The sequence below is a fragment of the Peromyscus maniculatus genome, chromosome 15 (genome assembly GCF_049852395.1).
Source record: "Peromyscus maniculatus bairdii isolate BWxNUB_F1_BW_parent chromosome 15, HU_Pman_BW_mat_3.1, whole genome shotgun sequence".
Lineage (NCBI taxonomy): Eukaryota > Metazoa > Chordata > Mammalia > Rodentia > Cricetidae > Peromyscus > Peromyscus maniculatus.
The window spans coordinates 69,150,784-69,157,908 of record NC_134866.1 but is presented as its reverse complement, the minus strand read 5'-3'; the positions used below and the strand labels follow the sequence as shown (position 1 = coordinate 69,157,908).

General features: G+C 37.8%; 1 long non-coding RNA gene across 1 annotated transcript; it reads right to left on the bottom strand.

Annotated features, from left to right (window-relative positions):
- Positions 1-2,416: 2,416 nt before the first annotated feature.
- Positions 2,417-6,023, bottom strand: LOC143268697 (uncharacterized). Its single transcript, XR_013044804.1, has 2 exons — positions 4,497-6,023; positions 2,417-3,822 (listed from the first exon to the last, which is right to left on the bottom strand). It is a non-coding gene; the product is annotated as an uncharacterized LOC143268697 (long non-coding RNA).
- Positions 6,024-7,125: the final 1,102 nt, after the last annotated feature.

The window sequence follows — 7,125 nt, the reverse complement described above, 5'->3', positions numbered from 1 at the left end:
TACCCCCATTGATGTTTCTAGTAACTGTCACACCTAGAAGGTGGGGCCGAGACAGGAGCCCTTAAGACTCCAGATCCGGATATGCTGGCTCTCTTGGTTCCTGCATCCTGGAAGCTGGATGTAGATGGAGCAGAGTTCTCCAGAGAACACCGCTGGACTGCACTTCACCTCTCCCAGACCCTGTAACCTATCCCTTTACTTGTAAGTTACCCCACAAAATAAACTTCCCTTTTAGCTACGTGGAGTGGCCTTAATACTTCCACCAATATCCCTTCACCTGTGATTGGATTATATTCCAATAAATATATCATAAGTTAAAAATATAGGTAAAATTTCTATGTAATGCAGCCACTGTGGTGGTATTCTAATTGTACTGAAATGTGATTTTGATTGTATGTTAATAAATAAAGTTGCCCAGGGGTCAGAGCTATTAGAGCCATAGCAAGAGTGTGGTGATGGTGGTGGTGGTGGCACACTCCTTTAATCCCAGCACTTGGTAGAAGAGCTAAGTAGATCTCTGTGTGTTCAGGGATACAGCCAGCATTGGAGATATATGCCTTTAAGACTTGGGGGGCTGTACATACAGACAGTGACGAGGCAGTCATGTGTTTGGGTTTACAACCAATGAGAAGGCAGAACAAAGGACTATAAAAAGACGTACACACAGGAAGTAGCTCTCTTTCGGAGAGCTAGGACCACCACAGGAGGAAGGGTGAGATTTTAGCTCTGAGCTCTGACCTCTTGGCTTTCTCTTTTACATTGGTTCTGTGTTTCTTATTTAATAAGACGGCTGGTTACATCTACAAGCCACCCTAATGAACATCATAGCTTACTTTATAACACAATGTATTATAGAGTTCTAGTTGCTTCCCTGGAGGCTGGGTGTTCAACTGGGAGCTGTGGCTAACTGTCACTGACCAACATCATAAGGAAATGTAATTGCCTGGGGGAAAAAAACAAAGGTTCATATATGAAGTACAGTTACTATTGGACATGCATCCCTTTCATGCCACTGTAAAGTTCAAAAATAGCTGAGCCATTCTAAATGGGGTTGTTTGTCATGTCTATGAATGTCTACCATTACCCCATGCATTTGTTAGCAAACTTGAACCTTCTAATGACCCCTCTGATCATTCTTTAGCTCTGTTCAGTTGATTTTCAATTTTTAGCATTTTCCTTGGATTTTTTTTTTATCTTCCTGCTTAAATTGCTTATTTGATCTTGGATGATGCCTTGATTTCACTTTTTTTGTTTGTTTTGTTTTTTGAGACAGGGTTTTTCTCTGTGTAGCTTTGTGTCTTTCCTGGAAGTCACTTGGTAGCCCAGGCTAACCTTGAACTCACAGAGATCCACCTGCTTCTGCCTCCTGAGTGCTGGGACTAAAGGCATGCTGCTGTGCATATCACTCTATATAAATAAAACACTGATGGCCAGTGACCAGGCAGGAAGTATAGGCGGGACAAAGAGAGAGGAGAACTGGGAAAACAGGAAAGAAGGAGGAGAGACACTGCAGCCACCACCAGGACAAGCAACATGTAAAGACACCGGTAAGCCACAAGCAATGTGGCAAGGTATAGATTTATGGAAATGGGTTAATTTAAGATATAAGAACAGTTAGCAAGAAGCCTGCCACGGCCATACAGTTTATAAATAATATAAGCATCTGAGTGATTATTTTATACGTGGATTGTGGGACTGTGGGGCTTGGTGGAACCTGGAGAGAAGCCTTCCAGCAACAGCGTGCACCACTACCACCCGTCTTGATTTCACTTTTGAAGAGCATTTACTGTGCTAATAGCTGTTAATTGGGAGTTGAGATGGGTTTAGTGTTTGTTTTGTTGTGGTTATCTTCAGTGTTCCAGAGGTTTCAGATTTCTTAGTGATACCTTGTGTTTAGTGTGAAGGCTCCAGTTTTACCTTGAACTCCATTAATTCATCAATCATCATAACCTGGAACATTACTGGCACACAGTTGCTTTTAAGCATACAAGCAAAAACTCAGACTTGCCCTCTTTCAGTAAAAAGGAGAGTAGAAGTCATATGGAAACCTACTAAGTGTAATGTAACTCAATTAAAGAACACAATTAAAATATATAATAGACTTTAAAAAAGAGAGATTGAAGGGGGAGCTCTACATGGCTGGATAATGTAGCTCCTCAAAGCCATGGGTTACTAACCAAAACTCCAGTGTTAGATGCTCTGTTTCAGGAGTACCAAAGAAACATCAAGTTTTTGCTATTCTTCTTAGCTGCTCACTGGCACTAGATCCTAAGACACTGTTGCTGAAGATGGTGCACACTTTGGTTGCAACATATAGACAGATCAACCTGGAACTAAGCTGGAAGCTTTGCTCTGCTTGCTAGTTTTTGTAGATGTAACCAATCGTATTATTAAAATAAGAAACACAGAGCCAAGGTAAAAGAGAAAAGCCGAGAGGTCAGAGCTCAGAGATAAAATCTTACCTCCTGCAGTGCTCCTAGCTTCCCCGAGAGAGGGAGGTACTTCCTGTGTCCCTGTTTAAATAATCTTTCTGTTCTGCCTTCTCATTGGTTGTAAACCCAACCACATGACTGCCTCATCACTGCCTGTAAGTACCGCCCTCCAGGTCTTAAAGGCGTATGTCTCCAATACTGGCTGTATCCCTGAACACACAGAAATCTACCTAGCTCTTCTAACCACCACGCTCTCACTATGGCTCTAATAGCTCTGACCCCAGGGCAACTTTATTTATTAACATAAAATTAAAATAACATTTCAGTACAAATAAAATATCACCACATTTCCCCTTTTCTATTTTAATAAAAAGAAAAAAGGCAAAAGGTTATAACTAACAAAAGAAAAACTATATACAAAAGTACAATAACTATATACAATATATACAAGTAACAAATACCTAAATGATGTCTAGTCCATTTGTATTTGACAAATCAGAGAAAATAATTCCCTTATCTATCCTATTTTAGTAAGTCCAAAATGTATCTAATTCACTTTCTATCCTAATTAATCTTCAACTATAACTAACTAATCTTCAACTCCCTCAGAGACCCAAGAAGGAAATAATATTAGCTAACAAAAATAAAAACAGGAAGTGCACAAAAGCAACTTCCAAAAATTTTGTGAGTTGACAGAAACAGCCAGCTGCCTGGACAGTCACCTGAGGTTTCTCCACAGTGTTGGGGCATCATCTTCAGCCTATAGGCTTAGCGTATCTGACAGACTCATTTGTGAAGTAGGTTGTACACAAGGTCAACAGTTCAACCTCACACTGGGTGAGAGCAGTCCATGTACCAGAAACACCTGAATTCCACTAGTGTCATGTCATGATTCAGGATTTTAAATTCTGGAAATTGTTGATGGTTTTTGAATTCAGCTGTCCATTCTTCTTGGTTGTGTATATATGGCTTCATCTAAGCATGCCCTTCTCCACATCCCTCTATTAAATGCCAGTCTACTATTGAGAGGCGTGAGCTTTCAGTTGCTGTTCCATTGCACAACAGAAGCCATCGGCCCACTGCCTGTTCAGCTGCCTTCGAAGAAAAGGACACTGTACCTTTTCCGGATTGTGAAGTCCACTTCAGGGATGGTGCCATATTGTCCTGGCCTCAGAAGATGCCTTTTGATAAAGCCATAACCACACTTGTTTTGGCAGGAATCAGTAGTCCTTTGTTTCGTGTTCTGTCTGTCCATTTTGTCCTGTTGATTCGAGGATACTTTGTTGTCCAGTGGCTAACTTTTGCCACAATGAAAATTAACTCCATATGCAGTTTCTTCAATGCCCATATTTTCTCTGAAGTAGATTGGTACTGCCAGGAGCCGACATGTCTCAAAAAAGAAAAATTTTTAAGTTATTAAAACATTTTAAATGCCATATTCTGTAGATCTCTGAAGGGTTTGAAGATGACCTGTCTAAAATACATCTGCTCAATTTTTAAAACATATCTAATATGACTACAATTTCTATTGTAATGTCTAACTACTAACTTTCATTTCTTTATATCCTAATAGTTGGTAATAATGTAAAGTATTTAAAACTAGTAATTGTCTTTTTCTTTTCTTTTCTTTCTTTCTTTCTTTCTTTCTTTCTTTCTTTCTTTCTTTCTTTTTTTTTTTAAAAACAAGAACCTTAAATCTAATCTCCTTTGCTTAGCCTTTTTCCTAACCCTTGACAACTTGTAACCAACCCCCCTAAACAATGAAAATTATCCCAGACCCAAAACCCATTAAAAGAACCAAAAAACCACCCGCCCCACACCACTTCTTCGGCAATGTGGGTGTCATATTCTTAAAATTGCTTCCTGCTGGGTATGGGCGAAGTTATCTTTATCCTGAAAGAAAAATTTAGGTTAATTGTCAAATTCTAGGAAAGGTAACTATATCCTTCATTATTATCCAGTCTGTGTATAAAGCCAAAGTTCAGGGTTTATCTCAAGTCCTTATTCAAGTAGTCTTTGAGACTGGATCATCTCAGCTAGTCATCTCAAAATTGCTCTGAGCACCTTGTAGTTCAAAGCTGATCTGTAGATGATGTTTGTCAGTTCAGTGATATGATTATTGTCCACGTGGAATTGTTGTTGTTGTTGTTGTTGTGGGGCCCCATCTTCTTTCCGGAGACTTCAGTTGATGTTAGGCCTGGCCGTGATTTCCTGCAGAAAACTGATAAGAGACTCGAACACAAAGACATATATATGCAGCTAACTGAAGCCTTTTTTCTAGAATTAGTTAGTACTCTATATGACCATTCATATCTTAACAAAGTTTAAAATGTATATATATATTAATCTTGTAAATTTTGATATAAAATTTATACTTTAAGAAAAGTTTAAAGAATCAGAATAGAATCAAAGAGTTGAGATTAGTAATAGAATAGTCCCTTAATTAATTTGGCTTTTGTCCTGTCCCATAGCAGAAAATGGCTCTTTTATTCTGTCATGATACAGGGAGTTTGTATTTTCATTTTAACAACATGCTTGAGTTTAAAGAAGGAGAGAGCCATTCTCCAACTCCAAAGTCAGCTTTAAATTTTAATTGAACTGGGACTATTAGAAAACCAATAGTGTTAAATCTTTAGAGAAAAGCAGAAACAAACATTTAAGAAGACATAAAATTTTTTAGATAATATATACCCATATGCCATATACTCCCATATACTCTGTTTCCTGGGATAGATGATTTGTCCCTTTTCTTCAGTTGTCTCATTTGTCTTGTGTCCTTCAGATTCCTTAACCTTCATTCTCCTAAAAGACAAAAACAAAAACCTTCCCCCAAGACTAATTTTGGGGATGTTCCTTTTTGGCAAGTTATTATCTGATTAAATGAAAAGACATGTGTTACAGGTACAAGTTAGTTTAAATTGGATGTTCATGCTGGTTGATGAACTATCACCTCCTCTAATTAAGAGGTTTTTCTTGTTCAAATCGAACCTTTATCAATTTTGATGGTATCCACAGCTTATCTTCTCCTGTAGAAACAAAAGCAAAACCTCGTCCCCAACGTAATACATACCCTGGCTTCCATTCTGAGGTCAGCACATCCTTAAAGTATATAGGCTGATTTAATTCTGTAGTTTTTTCTATTATCCAATGTCTCTCTGCAGCTGTTGTTCCTTTCTCATTGGCATTCAGAAAATTCAAAGTTAATAGAGCATTATGCAGTCTATTTCTGGGGGTTTTTGTTACTCCTTTCTGTTTATTTAGCATATCCTTTAGAGTTCTGTTTGATCTTTCTATAACTGCTTGACCTGTAGGATTATGTGGTATACCTGTAATATGCTTTATATTGTAATAAGCAAAAAACTGTTTCATTTTAACAGAGACATATGATGGAGCATTGTCAGTTTTAATTTGTGCAGGTATACCCATGATGGCCATAACTTCTAGCAAATGAGTGATTACAGAATCAGCTTTTTCAGAACTCAGAGCAGTTGCCCATTGAAATCCTGAATAAGTATCGATAGTGTGGTGTACATATTTCAGTTTTCCAAATTCTGCAAAGTGAAACACATCCATCTGCCAGATTTCATTTCTCTGAGTACCCTTTGGGTTACATCCTGCTGGTAATGGCGTTTGATTATAGAAGGAACAAGTAGGACATTTCTTTACTATTTCTTTGGCTTGTTGCCAGGTTATGGAAAAATCCTTTTTTAAACCTTTACTATTGACATGATGTTTTTTATGAAATTCTGAGGCCTCCAGCACATTTCCTATCAATAATTTATCAATCTCATCATTGCCTTGTGCTAGAGGGCCTGGCAGACCAGTATGAGATCGGATGTGAGTTATATAAAAAGGATGACTCCTTTTCCTGATTGTATCTTGTAATTGAATAAATAGTGAAGTTAATTCTGAAGCATCAGGGATAAATTCTGCAGTCTCAATATGTAACACCACTCTTTCAGCATACTGAGAGTCAGTTACTATGTTGAGAGGTTCTGAAAAATCCATTAATACCAACAGAATAGCATACAATTCTGATTTTTGCACTGAATTATAAGGACTTTGTACCACTTTACTTAAATTTTCTGATTTGTAACCTGCCTTTCCTTGTTTGTTGGCATCTGTATAAAATGTACGAACTCCAGATATGGGTTTTTGCCGTACAATTCGAGGCAAGATCCAATCAGCTCTCTTTATAAAATCAATTCTGTTGCTTTTGGGATATTTGCTGTTAATTTCTCCCAAAAAATTACTGCAAGCTCTTTGCCAAGGTTCACTTTCTGTCCATAATTTTTCAATGTCCTCCTTAGTTAAAGGTACGACAATTTCTGCTGGGTCTATTCCTGCTAACTGACGAAGTCTCAATTTTCCTTTCCAAATCAAGTCAGAGATTTTTTCCCCATAAGTTTTTAATTTTTTATTTGGTTTATTTGGTAAAAATATCCATTCCAATATAATATCTTCCCTCTGCATTAATATTCCAGTAGGGGAATGCCTAGAGGGTAAAATAACCAAAATGCAATCCAGCTTTGGATCAATACGATCCACGTGCCCTTCATGTACTTTCTTTTCTACCAAGGCCAATTCTTTCTCAGCTTCAGGTGATAATTCTCTTGGACTATTTAAGTCCTTGTCACCTTCTAAGGTTTTGAACAAATTAGTCAGTTCATCATTTTTTACCCCAACAATAGTT